Genomic DNA, 24745 nt, shown 5'->3' on the forward strand with positions numbered 1-24745 from the left:
TTAAATGCAAATAGGGAATCAGCCTTCAATTAAGCTCCTCAACTAATAGAGATTACAGGAGGGGCTACCTGCCATGGGGCAGGTTGTATGGGACATACGCAGCCTGGGAGTCAGCAAGTCTGCCCAGGGGCCTTCAAAATCTCAGCACCTTGTCTTGCAGAAATGCCACCATTTCTGGGAAACAACTCAGAAAGGTCAAGTAGTTAGTTAGAAGTTTCAAGATTCTGGTCATCATGCCCTACTGTCCTGAGAATTGAAATCATGAGAGGGAGATGATTATAAAAACATACAGGGGTCATTAAAATTTGTTCATAGAAATAGTTACATTTTCATTCCTTCAGGAAGAAACTCCATACTCTTTAGCTATCACTTTCCTCAGCTTGCCATCCCTAAGCAACTACTAATGTATTTTCTGTCTCCATAGAGTTCCCTATTCTGGATATTACATATAAATGGAGTAATATACTAGGTGGTCTTTTATGACCAGCTTCTGTCATATTCAAGGTTCACACACATTGTAGCAGGTATCAGTATTTCGTTCCTTTTTATGGCTGCATAATATTCCATATTCCATTCCACAGATATATACCGCATTTTGTTTATCCATTTGTCCATTGATGGACCTTTGGGTTGTTTCTGCGTTTTGACTATTATGAATACTAGGACATGTCAACATTAAGTGTCTAACCACATGTCAGCTAATGATTTAGATAGAGATGGTAATGACAAGATAGCATTTCATTTATTACTACTCTGCTATTAATGTAAATCCTTGGTTTGATTCTGACTAATACTGATTTTTCTGTTTAATTTTAGCTATTTTTTCTTGCCTGATGGTTATTGGCTTATTATCACCAATTTGATTCCAATAACTTCTTCCTTTGTAATATTTTAATTAAATAATGGAAAGCCCATAAAAATTGTAGCATCATTTTTTCTAAAACTTGTGTAGTAGATGTTTACAAAATTCTGCTAAAAACATTTTTGTTTAATCACGTTTTTTGAACACTACTGTAAGGAACAAAGGCAAGCAGTATTAAGGAGTGCAGAAATAAAGGATAAATGCTTTGAAACACAATGGTTATAATCAACTTAAAGCAGTATTCTTTCTTTTTTTCTTGTGACAAGGTCTCGCTCTGTTGCCCTGGGTAGAGTGTGGTGGTGTCATCATAGCTCACTGCAACCTCCAACTCCTGGGCTCAAGCAATCTTCCTGTCTCAGCCTCTCAAGTAGCTGGGACTACAGGTGGGCACCACCACACCCGAGCAAATTTTTCTATTTTTGATAGAGACAGGTTCTCACTCCTGATCAGGCTGTTCTCAAACTCTTGGCCTCAAATTATCCTCCCGCCTCAGCCGCCCAAAGTACTAGGAGGCTGTGATAGGTGTGAGCCACCACACACTGCTAACTTAAAACATTATTGAGTACATCTATTTATTTTTATATTTATTTTTCAAATATGAAATATATTCAATTTGAAAAGTAGAATTTGGTGTTTTACGTTTAGGAATTGTGGCATTAACTTTGAAGGAATCTTTACCTTTTGACTTTTTAAAGGCAAATATGAGAATGAGGGATTATCAAAGGATGATAAAAAGAATCATCTTCAATTTCAGGTCAGAGCTTTTCTCTTAAGCACCCTTGACCCGCATATCTACCTACATGACATCAGCACAAAATACCTAAGGAGCCCTAGAAACTTACTCTGCCGTTAATCTAGATTCATCCCACAGAAACTCCTGGACCCAGTCTCCTTACTCTTGTGGGCACTTTGCAGACCCTTTGGGAAAGGATAGACTTCCCTGAGACAGGAGGCCTGGAATTCAGTAAAGAAAAGACACAGTTTCCTACAGTCCCATTTAGAACTTCCCATATAATTACTTAATTCATTTAACAAGTTTTTGTTAATGATTAACAATGTGCCTGGCATGCCATCGTTTGAAGAGCTGAGTCTAATCCAGCTACTGTTTTTACAGACAAAGCAATCCGTCTGATTTTGACTTGCCCCAGCTTAGGGTGGTCGAGGAGATCAGTAGTGGATTTAGTAGTGACCATAATCCATGACTTTTCTCACTATACAATTAACCACCACATCTAGGGGCCAACTTTGTTTAATAGTAGTGCCTCTTCCTCCCTATATCAGTTGGTATTTTCTTTCAGAATACAAAATACTAACTGGTATTTTCCTTCAGATGTTAACAAAATGGCAGATGCTATGTCATTAAAGTTACCATGAACTCTGAAACACTCATCACCTATAACTAAAGCTTTTAAGTCTGACCAGATTTTCCCTAGCTAATGGAAGTGCATTAGCAATAGTTGTACACTGGTGAACTATTGTTTCTAAGGCATACACGTTCAATCCAAAGTACTCAGATGCCAACAAAACTGCAGTTGTAATTACTGGTCTTAAAGAGTTTCCAATATTATAGTACATCCAAAAAATTTTGAAAACTTTAATTCCAATATATTGAATATATATTATAGGGTTTATCATTACTGATTTCTTCCAAACTGTATTTTATCATTCTCAGAGAGTCAGTCTTTCCCCTCTGTATTGCTCCTCACTGAGAAAAAAATTTCCATTTGGTTCATTTGTTCTTTCACTTACGTACATACTGAGCACCTTACATACTGAGCACCTTACATACTGAGCACCTTACATACTGAGCACCTTACATACTGAGCACCTTACATACTGAGCACTGTCAGGTATTTTTCTAGGCACTGGAGAATATAGCTGTGAATGAAACAAACTAAATCACCACTCTTATGAAACTTATATCCTACTAGGAAGGAAATAGAAAATAAACAATGATTTAGTATATTAGATGATAATGTGTATGGAGGAAATTAAAGCAGGATTAAACAGTATAGGTAGTGAGAAGGAGGGCACTGCTATTTTAAATCATGTAGTCACAGAAGTGTCACTTAGAGATATTTCAGGCAAGACATGTAGGAAATCAAGGGGTTACCCATATGAATATCTGAGGAGAAGTGTCACTTGAACAAATAAAAATATTTCTAATAACAGCTACCTAAATAAATCATCATGCATTGATGGGTTTTAGCCCTGAAATTCTCCTTTATGTCAGCTTCTTTTTATTTTAGTATTGAACAAAACAAAATACCTTTTATCCAGATCAAACACTCTAGTGGAATCAAGAATTGAGTATATATGCTGAGAATATTGTATCAGTAGTTATGTCAATAATGTTTTGGAAAGATTAATGGGAATGATGTTTAAAACAGGATATGGAATTAATGCAAGTAAATTTTCTTCCCTTTTCCCTATTCATTTAATTATACTATATTCTATGTTTAATTCTGAATTAGATTTTATAATTACACTTTTAAATTGTAGATTGACACATAGTTGTAAGAAATGGCACAGGGAAATCCTGCGTACCCTTTACCCATTTTCCCCTAATGCTAACCTCTTGCAAAACCATAGTCCAATATCAAAACCAAGATGTTGACATTGATACAGACAAGATGCAAAACAGTTTCATCACCACTAGAATCCTTTTGTTGCTCTTTGATAACAGCACACACTTCCTGCCTTCCCCCACCCTCATTCCTGCCCCCTGGAAACCACTAATCTGTTCTCCATTTCTATAATTTTGTCATTTAAAAAATAATTATATAGGCCGGGCGCGGTGGCTCATGCCTGTAATCCTAGCACTCTGGGAGGCCTAGGCGGGCGGATTGCTTGAGGTCAGGAGTTCAAAACCAGCCTGAGCAAGAGCGAGACCCTGTCTCTACTATAAATAGAAAGAAATTAATTGGCCAACTAATATATATAGAAATAATTAGCCAGGCATGGTGGCGCATGCTTGTAGTCCCAGCTACTCGGGAGGCTGACGCAGGATTGCGTGAGCCCAGGAGTTTGAGGTTGCTGTGATCTAGGCTGATGCCACGGCACTCACTCTAGCCTGGGCAACAAAGTGAGACTCTGTCTCAAAAAAAAAATAAATAAATAATTATATAAATGGAATCATATAGTTTGTAACCTTTGGGGATTGGCTTTTTTCACTGAGCATAATTCTCTGAAAATTCATCTAAGTCGAGTATATCAATACCTTGTTGTTATTCATTGCTGCATAATATTCCATGGTGTGGATGTACCACTCTTTTTCTATAACCACCTATTGAAGGACATCTCAGCCATTTCCAGTTTTTTAGCTATCACAAGTAAAGCTGCTATAAACAGTTGTATACAGGTGTTTGTGTGAATGTAAGTTTCCACTTCTCTGGGATTAATGCCCAAAGAGGGCAATTCTGGATTGTATGGGAGTTGTATGTTTAGTTTTATAAGAAATTGCCAAAATGTTTTTCCAGAATGACCATACCATTTTGTGCTTCTACCAGCAATGTATGAATGATCCAATTTTTCTACATTCTTGCTGAAAGGGTGGAAATTCACTAGGTGCTCACAGTGGGAGGAGAAAGAGTTCTCACACAAAGTTTAGGATAGAAAAAAGTACGAAGTTTTTATTTTCCTGAGAAAAAAAGAAGGAAAAAGAGAGAGAAGGAGGGAATGGCCATGGCACACAGAGGAAAGAAGGAAGTGTGGGCAGTGAGACCAAGTGGCTTAGTGCTTTTAAATAAAGGGTAAAGATGGCTTTTTCCCCCTCTGCTGTAGCAGACTGATAACAGAAGAAGCAACAAAGCTGTTGCAGATTTTTTTAAATTACTTTTTGTCTCTTTTCTCTGTCAGGTCAGCTTATGAAAGGTCCTTAAAATCTGGTCCTGGGAGGAATTGAGGCAGAGAGTTCACACTCCTACTGTCTGCCTAGGGCTCTTCAAGGCTGAGCAAACAAAACTCTTAGAGATAACGAGTTAGGCCACAGGTATTTTAATTAAACAAAACAAAGAGGGTATCTGTGTTCTGAGTTTTCTTTTCAAAGGAGCAATTATGTGTTGTGAGTTTATTTCTCTTACCTTCTGTTTGATAGTTTATTACCCTGTTTCCCCCAAAATAAGACAAGGCCTTATATTTATTTTTCCTCAAGAAGATACCGTAGGCCTTATTTTCAGGGGATGTGTTTTTTTTTTAAGTATGGTACAACAATCTACATTAATTCAAATATAGTTAAGTAGTCTTCTTCTGGAACATCATCATAGTAAAATGGCAGCCACGGCTTTCCTTCTTCCTCCTGGGGACACACAATACCTAACGCAGAGTGTCCTGCTCCTCACTTCACTGAGGAGACTTTCCCCTCAAAGCCTCAGCTTGCAGCACGCACAGGATGGCCGGGACCTGACAGGGGGAGGCGACCTTGTTGGTGGGGTTGCCCGCACCCTTCCAGTCACCTCTAGGACAGTAGCTGTCACGATGGGGCAGATGAGAAGGGCTACTCAGCTTCTTTACCGCTCTGCGAGGAAATGCATGGGTTGTGCAGACACGCTGCGTAGCCACGCCCATCACTAGGTCTTATTTTCAGGTTAGGGCTTATATTGCTCAAATGCTTAGAAATCCTTCGAGGGCTTATTTTATGAGTAGGTCTTATTTTTGGGGAAACATGGTAGTAAGGCCACTCTTCACCTGATAGCATTTGGTGGTGTCACTTTTTTATTTTAGCCATTCTGATAGGTAGGTATACAGTGATAGCTCTAGTCTTATTTTCCATTTCCCTAATGGCTAATGATATTGAACATATTTTTTCCCATCTGTATTTCCTCTTCAGTGAAATGTCTGTTCAAGGCTTTTGCCCATTTTCTAATTGGAATTTTTTACTGTGGAGGTTTTTTTGTTTTTTTTTTTTTGTTGTTTTTTTTTTTGAGACAGAGTCTCATTCTGTTGCCCTGGCTAGAGTGCCGTGGCATCAGCCTAGCTCACAGCAATCTCAAAATCCTGGATTTAAGCGATCCTTCTGCCTCAGCTTCTTGAGTAGCTGGGACTACAGGCATGTCCCACCATTTCTCTCCTAATTTTTTCTATATGTTTTTGGTTGGCTAATTAATTTGTTTCTATTTTTAGTAGAGACAGGGTCTTGCTCTTGCTCAGGCTGGTCTCGAACTCCTGACTTCAAGCTATCTTCTTGCCTCAGCCTCCCAGAGTGCTAGGCATGAGCCACTGCGCCTGGCCCTACTGTTGAGTTCTGAGAGGTCTTTTTTTAATAATATATATTATGAAAAAATAATTTTTTGACTCTATTTCTTATTTTTTTAAAAAAGGCCTATAGCACTTGGTATTCCCAGGCAGTCTCCCATCCAAGTACTAACCAGGCCCGACACTGCTTAGCTTTCGAGATTAGATGAGATGGGGCATATTCAGGGTGGTATGGCCATAGAGGACAGTTCTTTATATATTCTGGATTCTAATCCTTTGTCAGACACATAGTATACAAATATTTTCTCTTAGTCTGTAGCTTATGTTTTCATCCTCTGAATAGTACCTTTCACAGAATGAAATTATTTATTTTGATGAGGCCCAATTTATCAATGTTTCCTTTTATGGATTATTTTTTTGGCATCATATCTAAGAACTCTTCACCAAATCTGGTTCCTGAAGAACTTCTTTTTCTCCCCTCCTAAAGTTTTATGGTGTTACGTTTTACATTTAGGTTTGTGATCTATTTCGAGTTAATTTTAGTGTAAGGTGTGAGATTTAGCTTGACGGGTTTTTTTGGTTTTGTTTTTTTGTATTTTGGTCCTTTAGTTATCCAATTGTTCCAACACCCTTCCTCCATTGACTTGCCTTTTTGCACCTTTGTCAAAAACCAATTGAATATATTTGTGTAAGTCTAAAGTCTATTTCTCGGTTCCCTGTTCTGTTCCATTCTGTGTGTCTGTTGCTCTGCCAATATTGTGCACCATCCTGATTACTGTAGTTACACAGTAGGACTTAACATGAGGTAGAGTTATTCCATTCACCTTATTTTTCAATATGTTTGAGCTGTTCTAAGGCTTGTTTATTTCCATGTAAATTTTTAGGGAAAGCTTGCCTATAACTACAAAAATCTGTTCTAGGATTTTGAGAAGAATTGCATTAATGAATTAGATTTTTGAGATTGCTTATGTAATGTTAATAAAGTTAGAATGGTAATTCCATTAAGGAAAACAATTCGGTTTCTTCTAGAGCTAATGCTAGTGTTCTTATTTTCTAAAGAAATACTTATTTTTACGATTTTCCAATCATTGAAGGAATGTTAATTAGCAGTTTCTCTTCAGATATAAGTTGCATGTCTACCCATTTGATTTATAAGACTGTTAATAAGATTCCTAAAGCTATTGTTCTGCCTTATGGAAAGTATGGTTTACCTCTTCTGTTCTCTCAAACACATTTATGTCCCCAAATACTGAAATGGAATATGTTACTAATGCATTGAGATTTAGGGTATTAGAATTTGGGATGTGTTTGTTATTCATGAAGTAAATTGAAGTTTTTAAATAAAAATGTGTATTCTCATGCTTTCATCATTGATTCTGCAAAATACAATCTTTTTTATAGAGACAGAGTCTCACTTTGTCACTCAGGCTGGAGTGCAACAGCCCAGTCCTACCTCAGTGTAACCTCAAAGTCCTGGGCTCAAGAGATCCTTCTGCCTCAGCCTCCTGAGTAGCTAGGACTACAGGTTCACACCACCACACCTGGCTAATTGTTTTTTGTTTTTTGTAGAGATGAGGCCTTGCTTTGTTGCTCAGGCTAGTCTTGAACTCCTGGCCTCAAATCAATCTTCCTACCTCGGCCTCCCAAAATGCTGGGATTACAGGCGTAAGCCACTGCGCCCAGCTTTGCAAAATAAAATCATAAAAAATACAAAAAGCATCTGATAAACCTCTTGATTTAAAAGAACACTCAGAAATTTACTGTTAGATGTTTTTTTTTTTAAAAATGCAGGAAGCTGTCAAACCCATTAGGGCTGAAGAAGAACTGAAGAGAAAATGTCACCTTGTTGCTTTTGGGTGAGGGAAAATAGAATGAGCTCATGCTTTCATTTCTGTCTCACTTTCTCAAGATAAAGCCTTTCCACTCTTCTGTCTGCTAACTGATTCAGGGTGGGAGGCACAAAACAAAACCTTCTGATTCTTTTCCCCATCCTGTTTATATTCTAAATTGGCTTTTATTGCTTTAATAAAATATATCACTGGGGCCTATAACATTATGAATATGGGATTAAGTGGGTAGACTTAGCAGGAATTTGAAAATCACAGTCCAAAATGTACTACCCTAAATACACCTCGCAGAATTTTGTAAATGAAAACTTGCCTAACTTATAGTATATGGCTCATAGTATTATCATTACAGTGAAGTTTATCACCACTCCTACCAGTGATTTGTCACAGCTGCAGCAAAACTGCAATTTAAAAAAGTGTAATTTAAAGAAGATTGCAATATAATGGGATTCATAATAAACAGATATCGAAATTTCTTTGTTCACATATAATTTATCTGCATTTTTGCATTTATTTGGTCCAATAAGAGACTTTTAAAAAGCTCATTCTCTAAAGCAGTGAATTCTTAGAGCTGGTGAACCCAGAAAAGCTACCTCATCAAAAGAACTATGTTAATGGCTTTAGCCAATTTCTGAGGTAATAAGCTGGGAGAGGGAAGAGATTGGTTACTCCTATGTGGGTCACTTTTTGCTAGCAATATGATTTTTAGCAAGTAGAGACCACAAAAGCCTTTTGACTTGTGGTAGAATTCATTATAATGAGACTTTTTAGCTGTACCCGGTAACAGATTGCCAAATAAAACACCAAACAAGCAATACTGGTCAGTTACAATCCAGTCTCTAGTAATCAGAGACAACATAGTGTTATGTTTATGGATTCAACTCCATCCTCTGAGAAATACAATTAAGGCATCTCAGCAAGAATAAATAAATTTTGTAGGCCATCTCCCATACATTTGAATGGTAAGGGTGTATAACCCATTTATGAGACCATGCTATTTTTGCAGCCAATCTTAAGGATAAATCTACATTGTGTTCAGGACTGTTCTGGGCCAAACCTAACAATGACCATTATGTGTACAAAATAGCAACCATTGTTGCTGAATTAAACTCTCTCTGGAGATTTAAAAAAATTAAATTAAGCTAATAAAACCTTAATGGCAACATAACCAAAAAAATGAACCAGACAAAAGTGGTTAGAAATGGAAAGCATAATGGAATTGTTGAATTATACCTGGCAAAGGAACCCTAAACTTTATGTAAAGCTGGGGACTGTTTACTTGTTTGAAAAAGTAATTCCAAAAGTATATACACACAGAAATTTGGATTTTTCATTTGGGCCTTTTTGTGAAAGGTCCCCCAGAATATTAAAAAAATACAAAGCAGGCTGTTCATGGCAAACTCCCAATGAAATGGAATTAATTTCTATTGTGTTTTGAAAGTATACATAATGTGCTTACAAGAATTATACAGGCAAATTAAACTGACATAGAGTACTGGGTAGTTCTCAAAGCGAACACTGGCAATCTTAAGGATGTTTTATTAGACATCGAGGCAACAATTTTCTCTGTGAACGTGTCTCCACAATAATAGCAGAAGTCAGAAAATACTTCACATACAAATATATCTGAAACTCTTCATGGATGCATTTAACACTTTGAAGTGATGGCAACATCTGGTAACAAGTAGAAACCCGGCTTCTTGTAAGCCATGGCTTCATGTTACCACTTCATCTGAATTAGTCATTTAAAGGGGGTTTTATATGTCTTCCTAAGAACTGACAAGGTTAATCTTGGACTAGGGCAGGCTGGGAGGAAATGCTAAAGCAGCTCTTTTCTTTTGAAGGTTTTGTTATTCCTTATGAGGTCAAAAATAGTTGTTTTAAAGTTTGGAAAGCTAAAGCAGTGATGTCTTGACAGCTAAGTGAGTTGTTTTTTTTTATTTAATTTTTTGTGTGTGGCAAGTTTGAGGAAACACTCAATACATAGAGGGTTTTTTATACTTTGCACTTTTTTTTTTCTCTGAAATGTCTTTATTTTCTAAAGATGCAGAATTTAGAAAGTAATTTCAACTGCCAAATATGATCACAGATTTGGTGTCATTAGAAGATGTAACCTACCATCTGTTTGGCCAGATTAGCTCTCAGCAATTATCCTATTCTATAGAGTTAGCCAATGAGACAAGAGTAAATGCCTTTTATCTTTATTTATTTGCTCTGCATTCAAAAGACAAATGCTTTAAAGTTTATTCTTCATTATGTAATAAACCACTATAGCAAATGACAATGCGTTTGATTCCTTTGGGATGCAACATCATCAACATACATTCATTTTTTAAAAAATTTATTATGGCAAGTTTCTTTCTTCTTCCTTTCCTTCCTTCTTTGGTATAAATTTAAGGGATTCAAGTGCCCCTTTTGTTACATGGATATATTGCTTAGAGGTAAAGTCTGGGCTTTTAGTATATCCATCACTGAAATAATGTATATTGTACCCATTAAGTTATTTCTCATCACCCACACCCCTCCCACAGCATGCATTCATTTAATAAATATTTGCTGAGTGCCTACTGGATGCCAAGCACTGTTCTAGACACTAAAATTAGATTGCTGAACAAAATGGACAAGAAAATCTCTACCCTCATACAGCTTAATAAATATTAAATATTAAAAGAGTAGTAGAGCAATTTAAAATTATTTAATACTATATTGCAGCTTTTAAAGACTGCTGCTGAATGAGTTTTGAGAATGCACATATCTGAAGTTTGAATAGGGAAAAATGACAATTTATTTAGAATATAGGGCAAGAAGCTAGAAGCTAATAACTAAAGTAAATATTTTCTTTCTTGATGCTCATTTTTATTTTTTGTTTATCAGTGTTATACGTAAACCACTTGAGTAACTGAGGACTATTACCAGTTTAACTTGTGGATTTCTTATTGAAGATAGGCTTAATTTGTATGGGGGTGGTGATGAAAGGACATATTAGTCCTGGAAATTAATGTAAAGTCATGGCATTTGTGAAAGTACCTTCTGTCATTTGAAAAATTATAGGACACTTAAATGTATTTAATGTTCACCATGGAAAATGAATGTGTTGCTCAGTTATTTTTGCCTATGTGAGTAGTACAAGAGCTGACTCAAAGGAGATGACATGATGGTTCCTGTCTTGAAGTGAAATAAGATGATGGGTTGTGGTGGAAAAATTATGTGGTCATGCCCATATTTGCTCACATCTCTTGTTCGTTTCCTTTTATAGAGGAAAACCAGGGAGAGTCTCATTTCTTGTTTAAGTTTCCTTTTTGTGTTTTCTTATACTATTTTCCTTTTTTTCTTAAAATTGCATTATAGTGATTTGCAATCCAACTGGCTCAAATTGTACTTTGTAATAATGTAAGTAAATATCCATTAGACAGGTCATAATGGAGGCATTATACCCATTTTAGGGAATTGATTACATATATGGACACAGCTACTCTGAGCCCCTTCAGGATATGAAAAGCATGTTTCATAAATCCTTATGTTTCCTGATACCTATTTGGTATAGTGCCTTTTTTCAAAGTGGATACTCAATCAGTATTTGTCTATTGAATGAATGTGAGCCAGGAATTTTAGTTTTGCTTTCCAAAATATATGCAGGCAGAATTTTTAAAAGCCCATTTTTATGGAAATGTTCAAACACACAGTGTAAAATGGCATAACGGACCCCCCAGCTTTAACAATTATCGATATTTGATGTTCTTATTTCATCTTTCCACTCCCCTTCTTCCTTATTTGTTTGAGATTTGCTTTAAAACAATTCATATAACATTTTACCCATAGACTACAGTAGACTTTGTTTTTAATATTTTTTTTTTTTTTTGAAACAGAGTCTCACTTTGTTGCCCAGGCTAGAGTGAGTGCCGTCAGCCTGGCTCACAGCAACCTCAATCTCCGGGGCTCAGCGATCCTCCTGCCTCAGCCTCCCGAGTAGCTGGGACTACAGGCATGCGCCACCATGCCCGGCTAATTATTTTTTGTATATATATTTTTAGTTGGTCTATTAATTTATTTCTATTTTTGGTAGAGACGGGGTCTCTCTCAGGCTGGTTTCGAACTCCTGACCTTGAGCAATCCGCCCGCCTCGGCCTCCCAAAGTGCTAGGATTACAGGCGTGAGCCACCACGCCCGGCCTGTTTTTAATATTTTTAATATTTTAAGATAGTAACAACTTTTGCATTTCATGTAAAGTTTTATTTTCAAACCCTTTCTGTGCTTCTTTATGCTGAAGAAGGAAATTCTTCCTGCTTATCAGAAGAAAAATCCTATTTGGTATATATGAGCTGGATGTTAAGTCATTTTGTAACAAATACTGTTCCTTTCTTAATCTTTTCTTAAAAATTATTGAAAGTTTCTAAGCTACACTGTCATGATAAAGTCATGTCTTTTGGACATGAACCCGATTTAGCAAAATGTGCTCTGGAGCAGATAATACGTAGATGGGTCCCCTCAGAATTAATATTAATGAAATGGTTTTTCTCTTCACAGTTCAGCAGCATAGAACTCAGGTTAAAACTGAGGTATGCAATTTCATGATGATTTTATTCTCAGTTTAGAAATTCTTGTTAAAACCTTTGTAACTTATGGGGGTTTTTTTATCACTAAAATTGGATGGCTCCTTCAAAAATACTACTAAATAATGCACCAGTTCTCCAAAAAGTGTGGCACATGGACTCTTGGGGTCAAAATTACTTTCACGATAACACTAAAATGTTATTTGCTTTTTCACTGTGTTGATATTTGCACTGATGGTGCATAACCAATAGTGGGTAAAAAGCTGCTGGTGTCTTACCAAGAATCAAGACAGTGGCACTACATTATATTAATAGTCATCGTATTCTTGAACACCATACTGTCCCCTTTAGAAAAAAAACAACAACATGCATTTTATTCACGAATGTCCTTGAATGAAGCAGGAAAAAATAATTTTATTAAATCTCAACTCTTGAGTGTGCACCTTTTTAATATTCTGTGTGATGAGATGGGACGTACCTATAAAGCATTTCTGCTGCATATGGATATACAATGGCTGTCTTGAGGAAAAGTACTGCCTTTTGAGAAATAGAAAATTGTTTTTACTTGAAATATTGAATTAACCTGGTTATTCAGACCTGAGTATTTGGCAGATATTTTATCAAAAATGAACCAAGTGTGTCTACCACTGCAAGGAAAACAACTGTGAGTTTGCCAGTGATAACATTAGCAAAGATTTTTGAAAAGTTGCATTGGCCAGTGATATCTTCTCAGTACTCAATACTTCGACTTTTCTAATGAAATCAGCGGTGTAATTAATGAAAGTGATTTGTTTTAGATACTGTATAATGAAGTGTCGGAAGACCTACATAACTCAGTGAAACTGTATTTTTCCGAATGATCAATGCATGATGTTATAAAATTAGGTGGGAGTAAAAGGCCCTGAGTTCAAGCTAGACCAATGGATTTTAATGTAACAGAAAATGAAAAAGTCATTCGTACAGTATCAGATTCCACATTGCAACCAACCTTTAAGAAACAACCATTTCTTGAGTTTTGGCGTAGTATTAAAGAAGAATATCCATAATTATCTGGAAAGCCTTTTAAAATACTTCTTCCTTTTGCAATAATATAACTGTGGGAGGCCAGGTTTTCTTAATACACTGGAACCAAAACACACATTGCAACAGATTGGATGCAGAAGCTGATATGAAAATCCAGCTGTCTTGTATTAAGTTAAACATTAAAGTGATTTGCAACGACGTAAACAATTCCACTCTTATTACATTTTTTGAAAATATAGTTATTTTTCATAAAAATATTATGGTAACATGTAATGGTCTTATTATTTTTAAATAAACAAATATCTTTAAATTTTTCCAGTGGTAATTTCTGATAGGATAAATACACTGATAGCTCTAATCCACCTATTGACAAGCTCTTTGGAGTCCTCAGGTCCTGAGGCCAAAAAATTTAGGAATTTCTGAGTTGGGCTTTTTGTTGTTATTTTCCTCCCTTACCCCTCCCCCTGCATTCTTCCTCCATTCCCCTTCTTTTTTTGAATGAGAGAGACACTCAGGATAGAAAGGTGTAGAGCATATGAGTTATTCTTTTGTATGTTTTATTAGCTATGAGCAGAATGCAGATGTCTTTTAAATCAGTTCCTTGCCCCATGTGTAGTTTAGTGGACAATTCTGGGAGGAGGACTACTTAAAATTGCCTTCAATATATTTCAGCCTTTTGTTTTTAGTACATTAGGACAAAATACATAATTTAATGTACAATATAAGACATCATATTGTATTTTATTTTATTTTTTATTTTTGTTAGTCAGAGTCTTTTTTTTTTGACTCAGTCTTCCTCTGTTGCCCGGGCTAGAGTGTCATGGTGTCAGCCTAGCTCTCAGCAACCTCAGTCTTCTGGGCTCAAGCGATCCTACTGCCTCAGCCTCTCGAGTAGCTGTGACTACAGGCATAAACCACCATGCCCAGCTAATTTTTTCTATATATTTCTACTCGGCCAATTAATTTCTTTCTATTTTTAGTAGAGATGGGGTCTCGCTCTTGCTCAGGCTGGTTTTGAACTCTTGACCTTGAACAATCCGCCTGCCTGGGCCTCCCAGAGTGCTACCAGGCCTCATATTGTATTTTAAAATGTTGATGACTTTGTTACACAAAGAGCTGGTAAATACCACTATTGAGGAGACATCCCTTGGAATATCGAAATTAAGATATTTTTGCAACTTTTCTCCTCAAATATGAAATACACGATTACATAAACCAGATCTACTTGTTAAAATTGACACATCCATGCAACAGGAAGTTTGTATACCTAATGCTGCTCCTAGTATGAATTTCCTAAACTTTACTGTACAGTCCAAAATTACAGTAACAGTTTTTCTGCATGTTAACTTGGTATCTATTTTATATGTTTGATCCCTTTGCTTTGATGCTTTACTCACTGTGAGTGTTATGTATTTGTTTGTTTGCTTTTTTATAAATCACAAATATGGGTAAAATCCTGTTTCATGAAAGGAAAATAGATGAGTGTTACTGAGGTGTGTCATTGAGCACAGTGGGAGAGGCCTCCAATGCACATGTCATACACGGAAAGAAGATACCTAGTACACTGGGTGTGGTAGAAAGCATGACGTTTGGATGAAAGTTGGAAGAGACTTTAAAAATACTATATCTAGCTCTTGTGTTTTGCCTGCGTATTCCACTTAATACGTATATGAAACTCTCGTGCAAGTTTTTTGGGTGTGCCTCTTTCCTTCTTTCCACCTTGGGGGGGGGTGTGTCCACAGGTGCGTGTGTGTGAACTCTTAACTTTATGGTTTTGTTTGTAACATCTAGAGAGAAAGAGTGAGAGCTTGGTTTCCATCAGCTTTCCTTAGCATTCATCATGATGAATTTGGAATGCGGTGTAAAATTTGTTTTCGTTCTGTGGCCTGCTTATAAAATTGTAGAATTATTACACAACCCTTGCCACCGTCTTCCCAAACCAGTGTTCGTTACCCATAGTAAAACCAGATCTTATTCACACATAGAGGCACACACATGCACATACACAAATACACTCCCCCCCCTACTCTCCACACACCCACACACACCCTTCAGATGAATGAGACAGAAGTTTATAAAATAGGCCACAGACTAAAACTGGTTGAACTACTGATTTGGTAGAACTGTCTTTTAGGAAATGTCCTACCTAGCATTTACTAAGTAGAAGGTGTACATTTTTGAAGGTCCTGTCGATTCCTAGAACTTTGACTACATGTTTGGCAGTTGAAATAAATTCTATTACGTTATAGCGAAGAGATTTAAAAATTAGCAACTTGGTGTTGACAGATTTCACTCTGATCAAAGATTAGTCTTTGAGTTTGGAAAGCTGGAAAGCATATACATTCCAGATGACCCAGAAAGGGAATGTCAAGGAAATAGTTTTTAGGTAGCACTGTTACAACTACCTGTTAAACTTGTTTCTCAAAAACAGAACGTCATCTTCTAAAGTCGAGCATTATATGTTTAAAACATTAATTTTCTCAATGATAATACTACAGATCTCAAAGGGGTAGTTACGTAGCACTTGGGACAGACCCATCTAAATGTTTTGAGGGGACAGGTATGGCTGAAGAAAGATAAGGCTGAGATAAACCTAACATTTCTGGTCTTACACTGATACTGTCTTCTTACCCAACGCAATTGCCTATGCCCTAATTTTCTCTGGAAAACACATGATAACACGTATGTATATATTCTTTCTTCCAGTTATTTAGCTCAAAGTACTTGGTTGTTACTTCCTATGTCCTATATTCCCTGACAAGCTGCAGGCCCACAGTGCTGTGCTTGTTTTACAAATGGAGAAATTGAGTCTGAGGAAAGTTGAAGAGGCTTCATTCACATAATGAATCCCCAGTGAAGACACGTGGAAAAACATGTCCTCTGGCTTCTGCTGTTACATTCCTTCTCCTCTGGACTGTGTTGCCTTTAGATATTTCTCTGGTTTTGTGATTGGTAAAAGAAAGACTTCCGAGACAAAATGTAATCCAGCATCTGCTAATGGTGGTCAGTGATGAGGACAGGAGAACACTGCCTGCCTCACGATGGGGACTGTTCAGTGAGGCTTCCTTGTCACAAGTGAATGCGCTGTGAGTCACCTCCTTTTCCTGAGAATCCAGCATGTTATCATAAAATGCTTCACTTTGTTTTATGTCATTCATGAAGGACTAAATTATTTTCTCTCTTTCATTCTCATGAGGTAGATAGAGCAGCAGAAATGGGATTAGGCATGTTTTATCCCAGACAGATTATAATAATATCTGCCACTTACTGAGCACCTTGCTGGACCCTGACATCATAATAGCAGCCTCATGAAATATGTGGATTAGCTCCATTGTTAAAGATATGAATCTGGGGCTCGAAGAAGCTAAGTGAACTTGCTCAAGGTCACACAGACTTCAGCCTAAGTCTGTGAGACTCCTAAGCCCCTGGTGCTTCCTTTGTGCTCCATTTCCTCTCAATTTATCGATTTATTAACTTGCCCTGTATCAGTCTAGAAATGATCTCCTCAGCCTACCCCATTACCCTGTTGTTTTAAACCAGTTGTTTAGTTTAGCAATTCACAGAATAGATTGCTAGACCAGTTAAAAAGCAAACTTCAATAATATTAAGAGTAGTTATTACATACCTAGTGCTTACCATGTGCTATGATCTAAATTCATGAGGCATATTAAATCATCTAAGCCTCTCAACAATGTGTATAAAGTAGTTGCTGTTACAGGAGAGAATTACTATTCTTTTCATCTGGGATGAGAAAATAGAAGCAGAAGAATTTAAAAGGCAGAAGAGTTTAATCAACTTGGCCAGGGATAGGCACAGTTAGTAAATAGTGGAGCCAGGGTTTGAACCCAATTCGGCTCCAGAACGCTTTACTATGCGCACTGCCTCTTAGCAAACTATTCAGTTCAGCAACTCTTGGCTTAGTTCCTATGTGCTATGCCAGTGCCGCAAATAAGAGCTTATTACATTTTCGATAGAAAACAAAATGTATATACTTGAAATAAATGCTACAATACCTAGCATATGGAGTGTAAATGTTGTGGGTGGATTGAAATGAATAATAGAGACTATACGTGGCCTGAGACAGTTAATGTACCTGCCTAAGTAATGTACTTGACTATGGATGAGTGACTGGGGCACTGGGGAGAAGCTGTTCCATGTGTCCTAAAATAAGCAGGTTACTTGGCTACCGTTCAAACTCTAAATAGGTATATGGGTTGTAGCTATTTGACCTGAACCAACTTTAAAATTCCCTTGAGTCCTTTTATGGTTTTAGCGGAGCTGAGATGAAAAAATAAACTTTTCTCCAAATGTTGTGTTTAAGTTAGAATTTATTAAATCCTTGGCGAAATACTGCCAGGCCTGACAGGAAGGGGATTCGTAAGTATTGTATCATTCTTTTGTCAGGGTGTTCTCTTTTTCTAGCAGGAAGTGTTGTGACTTGCTCTCTAAAGTTGCAATTGTAAGAAGAATGTTGGGTTTCCAGATTGCCGTTCTGGGCGTGGGAGAAGGCTCTTTCTATTAGTGCCGGGAGAAAGGAAAGAAACAGGTTTGCTCTCGTTGCAGACTGGTAACTATTTTAATATTATTATGATAGGCTCTAACTTTTAGATTACTAAATTTAAATTTAAGTATTAAATATTTAAGCATTGATTTACTTTAAAAGGCTTGAAATTCCTATTATTTGGGTAGTTAAACATTCAGCGTCACTTTCTAAATATGATTTATACAAGTAGAATCAAATTTATTTTATGAAATTTTTGAAGTTTAGAATCCAACATGTTCTATGTATATTCTGTTTTCCTTATCTGGGGAATGTTTTAAGGACTTTGTACTTTTTAAAATGGGTTTTGAAATCCTAACTATATAGACATTTATTAAGTTAGATCCCCAAAGTATTTTAAATGATAGAAATTATCGTGTATATCTTGCTGGGGGTGGGGCAGGATTTCAAATGCTTTTGATCTCTGTTAAATGGTTTTTCAAAATTCTGTGAAGTACAGGTTGAGGTAGCTGTCAAGACAGAGCATGTCATGATTAGGTTGGTATTTTACTCTTGCAAAGTGACTTATGTCAAACAGTTGTCTTAATGTTTATACAATTTACAAAATACATGAAAATCATTGGTGATGAAATTGTGATGGTGTTATTGTAACTTGGCAGTGATAGTGATATCTGGTGCTCAGATTCGCCAGGGTTTTCTATCACATGGTGATCATATAAGTTCTATTTGCCTATATTTCTGGCAAAGGGAAGCATAGCTAACTATGTAATATATCGTGAGTTAAGAGTCACCTCTCAGATTGGTCGTACACCTTTATGAAGTAAAAAGTGAAGTATGAAACAAAAGAATCTAGTTGTTTCAATTAACAAGTACGATATTTGAGAGCATATAATCAAGGTATATATCACCGTGAGAGGCACGTCAGTGACTTGAAGATAAACTTTTTGCTTAGCTCAAAATCTAAGCTGAAATTGAGATTTATCTAGTGATTTCTGAGTTATAGGTCATAATATTTTAGGGTGTTTCAGTTTTGAGTTGAAGCATGCTAACTAGTCTGATCTTGCCTTGCCTCTCATACATACACATACACACACCCCTGAAGGTTGCCCTTGGCTTCAAACATATGTTAATTTGCATAGGAAAGGAAACTGGAAATATCTCTCAGGTGTAAAGGTTAATTAATTTCATTAGCAGCAGATTTATTTTTCCATAAATTTTCAGATTGTTTTTGGAGCATGTAAAAGTTTACTTAGGAAATATGGAAGGGAATTACACCTTTTAAAAAGGAAAGTGGATTATTTGAATCCAAGGAGTGAGCTTGTACAACTTAGCTTTGTAAAGATGGGGGAGAGGTGCCTTTTTGTTGTTTCTTTGGGTTTGATACAGTATTCTGGATCACAGGAAAGGGGGCTTTTAGACTATAATTAAGACTTTGTATTAAATAGCTACAAAATTCTTGTCTGGCAAACATTTAAAGAATTGTTCAATCTGACTGAATTGAATTGAATGTTTCTATTATTAGAAAAGTTATTTATTGACTTATTTTTAAATAGCCAGTGCTTTCAGATCTTATCTTTGTTTATTAAGTACAAAAAGAGGAAAGGAAACTTTTACTTAAAATGGAGGTATTTGCTATTCCTCCAGGAAATGACACAGAATTGGACACCCTTTGGAGTTTAAGTGATTCATAGATATTGGTGCTGAAAAAAAAAAATCAGTTAGAATCTAGTTTATGCTTGATTCTAGCACAGAATTGAAGTATTTCCAGAAAAATGAACTCATTTCTTAATAGCTGTGTAGGTGTGAAATCATGGGCTATCTGGGGTTTGCTTTAGTATATTCAGGGAAGAGAGACAGATTGGGGGGAGAGAGGACAGGAAGATAGAATAAATAAAGCAAGCATTTGTGGGAAAATCCTGATAAATGGAGAATCTGTGATGAGTTTATGGGTGTTTGTTGTACTATTTTTGCTTACCTTTGGATATATTGAAAATATTCATAATATAAAATGTAAGTATAGCTTTAGTTTGGGCAATTTATATTTATTTCTTAATGTTAACTTTTATCTATAAATTGCAGGCCTGTCAAAACATAATCTGTGCATGATGTATATTATTGTAAAGGTGAAATGTGCTGCTTGAATGCCAAAATTGTTGCAAGTTAAAACTGTTTCTGAAAAGACTTGTTTCTATTTGACTTTCAGCTAAATTCAAAGAACAGGTTGCAAATATCTTGAAGCATTTTGTAGTATCTTGAAGTATTGAACAAGAGTAGATAGTTAAAGCATGATAACAGGCCAATTGCATGTGAAGAATGTGGAGACATTATCACAACCTGACTATTTTGTTCACAGCTTTCTCTAATAGAGTATGTGTTTTTTAAACCGCATGAGATGACTGTATAGCCTATATGATGTGTGGGTCTGTGCACTTTCCCTACTCATTTATTAAATATTCAGTGGGTACTTATGAGCCAAGATACAAAATCAAATAAGATACAAACCCCACTTTCAAGGAGCTCACAGACTCATGGAAGAGCCAGAGAAGGAAGTAGATGGTCATTATGCTGAAAGAGGCTACAGGAATGTGGGGAAGGGGGGGAACTGGTTAGCTACCATCATCCTACCATGCAGCTCCTTTAAAACAATACAAACAGGAAATTTTTTCTGGTTTAATTAGTTATAGGTATTAGAGATTAGAGAAGTAAGAAGAGGGCTAAGATAGCTTAGTTTAACTCCATGCATGACTTTGCAAATAACCTCCCTGCTCCCAGCTCTTCTCCCCTGCCCTTCTTAATAAACCTTTGTAAGTCTCTCCAGTACCTGCAGGGGTTGGTGGAGCATGCATACATGTAGGACAGAGCAATCTCTTCTTCACATTAAACAATAGACTGATGCTCAAATCTCCCTGAAGGTGTTTTGGGTACACCCAGGGCAAAATTGCAATTATAGGTAGGAAGCTACTTGGGGTTGGTTAAAGGGTGGAACTGGCCTTCAGTCACAGATAGTGCCTTCCAAAATTCATTTCTCAATTCATTTGGAATTCGAAGCATACTTGATCATGGAAATAGTAAGATTTTTCAGGTTACTCACAAATGTCTGTGAAATCTTACTGTCTTACCTGACATGATATGTTTTTGTGTCCATATTATTTTAATCTAAATGAATCATACAAACATAGTTGCTAAATATATCCAGATTTATGTTCCATAAGCCAGTTGCTTTATTTTCTAGTTTCTGATATTTGCACAACCTAATCAGTATATGTGACAATGCCTCATGAGAAAATACTGTCCATTTGATTTAGAGTATCTAAAGATGTCCTCTGTTTAGTTTTACAATTTTCAGCTGAAATGTTAAATAGAATTACTAGAATATGTAGGCCTGAAAAATAACCTTGCAGAGCAACTCTGCGGTATGTGTTGAATATTGCTTTCATAGAAATTTGCTCTCCTCATTGACTATAAAAGCAATTTTTTAATAATGCCAATGTGCTAGAATTAATGAACAATAAAACCCTTCACCACTTCTTCCTTCTGCTTTAACCTTTCGTCAATTTTCAAGACTGAGAACCTATGATACATTTAAGGACATTTAGGGTTTGGCTTCCTTGTTTTGACTTTTGGAGCAACAAATTATTAAATGAGAATGATGCCTATAGCCTCTTAAGCTTTTACAATTACTCCTTTACTAAGATTCCATGAAAGTTTTCTAAAACAAAGCAAACAAAACTTCAAGCCATAATGCTCCTTGAGAAATATCTCCCATCCAAGTACTAACCAGGCCCGACCCTGCTTAGCTTCCGAGATCAGACGAGATCAGGCGCGTTCAGGGTGGTATGCCCGTATGAGAAAAATCTCAAAAGAAAAAAAAATACTAAAACAAAAAGTAAATCACAGAGATACTTGAGTGTTTGGTTATGTTTAAATTAAAACTAAGTCAGTTATTAGCTCTGATACAGTGGGAGTGGTTGTTCATAATACTTAGCCTTCAAGAGGCTGAAATTAAGCAATATTAAATACAGTGAAGCAGAAGTTTGTCATAAATAGGAATGAATGTGCCACAGAGAAGGTGATCATTTGTGTGCTTGTTCTGAAAGAGTATGCCCTGTTTTATGGTCAGTGCCAATTCAACACCAGCGTTTTGAAGAAAGAACTTTTAGAATTCTGTGTAGTCTAGTCATTACTGAGCCTGTCATCTGTGTTCTAAATAACTAATTACAGTTTTGGTTATTTCTGTTAAAGGTTTTTTTTTTTTTTTGAGACAGAGTCTCACTTTGTTGTCCAGGCTAGAGTGAGTGCCGTGGCGTCAGCCTAGCTCACAGCAACCTCAAACTCCTGGGCTCGAGTGATCCTTCTGCCTCAGCCTCCCGAGTAGCTGGGACTACAGGCATGCGCCACCATGCCCGGCTAATTTTTTTATATATATATCAGTTGGCCAATTAATTTCTTTCTATTTATAGTAGAGACGGGGTCTCGCTCTTGCTCAGGCTGGTTTTGAACTCCTGACCTTGAGCAATCCGCCCGCCTCGGCCTCCCAAGAGCTAGGATTACAGGCGTGAGCCACAGCGCCCGGCCTCTGTTAAAGGTTTAAGTGAATCCCTTATCCTTTAAGTAATGAAAAACAAGTTAGTATTAGTTAGAGGGGTCACTGTCTACATTTCCTGGCATCTGTTCTTATTTCTCAATATCGTGTGTTATTGAGAAATTTGTCACACTTGTTGGTTGCTTTTAAATGATCTTCCATGGGCTATACTAGGCATGGGCCTTCTCTCTACAAACCAGCGTGTAACCTCTTTGCTTTTGTTTCTGGTAAGAATAATTACCAGAAGAGTAATTTCTCACACACATTCTTTTAATTTTACGTTTGCTGCACACCTCCGTGTCCTGGGCAAAGTCACTTAACTACCGCAGGCACTTGTTTCTTCTCTATTACAATTTAGGGGATGAAGTTAGGGGACTCTACAGACTTATCAGCTCTCAAACTCTGATTTCTTTGATCACTGGAGTTTGGGCTTGCTGGGAATTATCACCACCCTGGAAATACTGCAGTAAGTTGGAATATTTTTTTAAGCCATGCCCATGTTGCCAGCATTGAGCAAGGTGTTATGGTGGTATGCAAGAGAAGGATGAAGTTAAGACTCTCTTATCGGCCGGGCGCGGTGGCTCACGCCTGTAATCCTAGCACTCTGGAAGGCTGAGGCTGGTGGATTGCTAGAGGTCAGGAGTTCAAAACCAGCCTGAGCAAGAGTGAGACCCCGTCTCTACTATAAATACAAAGAAATTAATTGGCCAACTAATACATATAGAAAAAATCAGCTGGGCATGGTGGCGCATGCCTGTAGTCCCAGCTACTCGGGAGGCTGAGGCAGCAGGATTGCTTGAGCCCAGGAGGCTGATGCCACGGCACTCACTCTAGCCTGGGCAACAAAGTGAGACTCTGTCTCAAAAAAAAAAAAAAAAGACTCTGCTATCCAGAAACAATTTTGAAATACGACTTGCAGAGCAAAGAATTAGACAAGTCTTTGTGTGCTGTTGGTGAAAGAATGATTCTGTTTTATTGACGAAGAGTATTCTTTTTGACCAAGTTTAAGGACCTTTGTGGAGGGGGCAGATGAACTGAATCAAGTAAGATGATGGATGTCCCAGCCAGATGGTCCTCAGATCCATTTATGTAACTATAGGGGGAAGTTTATAATTAAATTGCTAACTTTTGTGGCAAGATTCTAAATTCCGTGAGAGTTGAAGAGAAAGATCAGTGGGAGGTGGAGTTTTGGGAAACATGCTTTGGGAGAGGATGAGGCTTCTGCTGAACGTTGAAGGGTGACTAGAATTTGGATAGGGAAGGAAGAAAAGGAAAGGGGAGGGCGTTCTAAGTGTGAGAAGTAGATACAGAGAAAGAAACTCCTTAGTGAGAGAGAGAGAAAGAGGAAGAAGGCAGGATAAAACAAAAGGTACCAATGTAAGAGTTAACAGGATGTGTTCAGGAAGATAGTTGTGATCAAAAAGCTTGTTTTGAGCTTGTTGAGAAGTAAAACTAGTTAGGCATGACTAGTAGGATGACTACAGAAAATCTGGAATGTCCCGCAGAGATTATACAATCCATTTAGGCAAAAGCAGTTACAGCTTCCAGAAAAGGGGACCGACAGACATATCAAGTGGTTGTGGATACTAATTGTGGGCCCTTTCTGATTCAAAAGATAATTATTGCAAACCTACTGTGTCCATGCATTATACTAAGTGCTATGGGGAATACCTACCCAAATGAATAAACCGTATTTCTACTCTAATTAATAGACTATCTTGTTGGGGAAGTAAAGTCATTCACTAAGCCATTGTTGCGGAGGATAGTGGTTGAGAATACTTTGGTGGCACACAGGCCTGGGTTTGAGACATGGTCTGCTTCTAGTTCTAGCTTATGTGACTTTAAGCAAATTATTCAACTTCTCTAAGCCTATTTGTTCTCCTGTAAAATGGAAATAACAGTGTATCTGGTTCATAGAGTTTTTCTGAGAAATAACTTACATAATGTATATAAAGCATTTTTTCTTTTTTCTTGTCCTAAATTCTGAATATATAAAGCATTTAGTACAGTCCATGGTAAACAGTAAGTCCCCCATAACTTAGCTGCCATAATAAAAGCTCACAATGATATGTTAATTATGTTATTTTTATTAGTATTATTACCTATTCTATGCAGGCACTGGGATAGAGGCTGAAAATATAAGAGTGAATAGGATATGGTCCCTTCCATCCAAGAGCTTCGTATAAT

The 24745-nt window shown here is 36.9% G+C and overlaps 1 protein-coding gene and 1 pseudogene across 3 annotated transcripts in view; one reads left to right on the forward strand and one right to left on the reverse strand.

Annotated features, from left to right (window-relative positions):
- PLS3 (plastin 3) overlaps window positions 1-24745 on the forward strand; it is an 85333-nt gene that overhangs the window by 12498 nt on the left and 48090 nt on the right. Inside the window, exon 1 of one of the 3 annotated variants that reach the window (XM_075999394.1) lies at window positions 17954-18042. The exons of the other annotated variants lie outside the window; for them this stretch is intronic. The gene's annotated coding sequence lies outside the window, so the exon portion shown is untranslated. Of the gene's footprint in view, window positions 1-17953; window positions 18043-24745 lie in introns of those variants that run through there. 3 annotated transcript variants of the gene reach the window in all.
- Window positions 6180-6298, reverse strand: LOC142865975 (uncharacterized; annotated as a pseudogene).

Source organism: Microcebus murinus, chromosome X (assembly GCF_040939455.1).
Source record: "Microcebus murinus isolate Inina chromosome X, M.murinus_Inina_mat1.0, whole genome shotgun sequence".
Lineage (NCBI taxonomy): Eukaryota > Metazoa > Chordata > Mammalia > Primates > Cheirogaleidae > Microcebus > Microcebus murinus.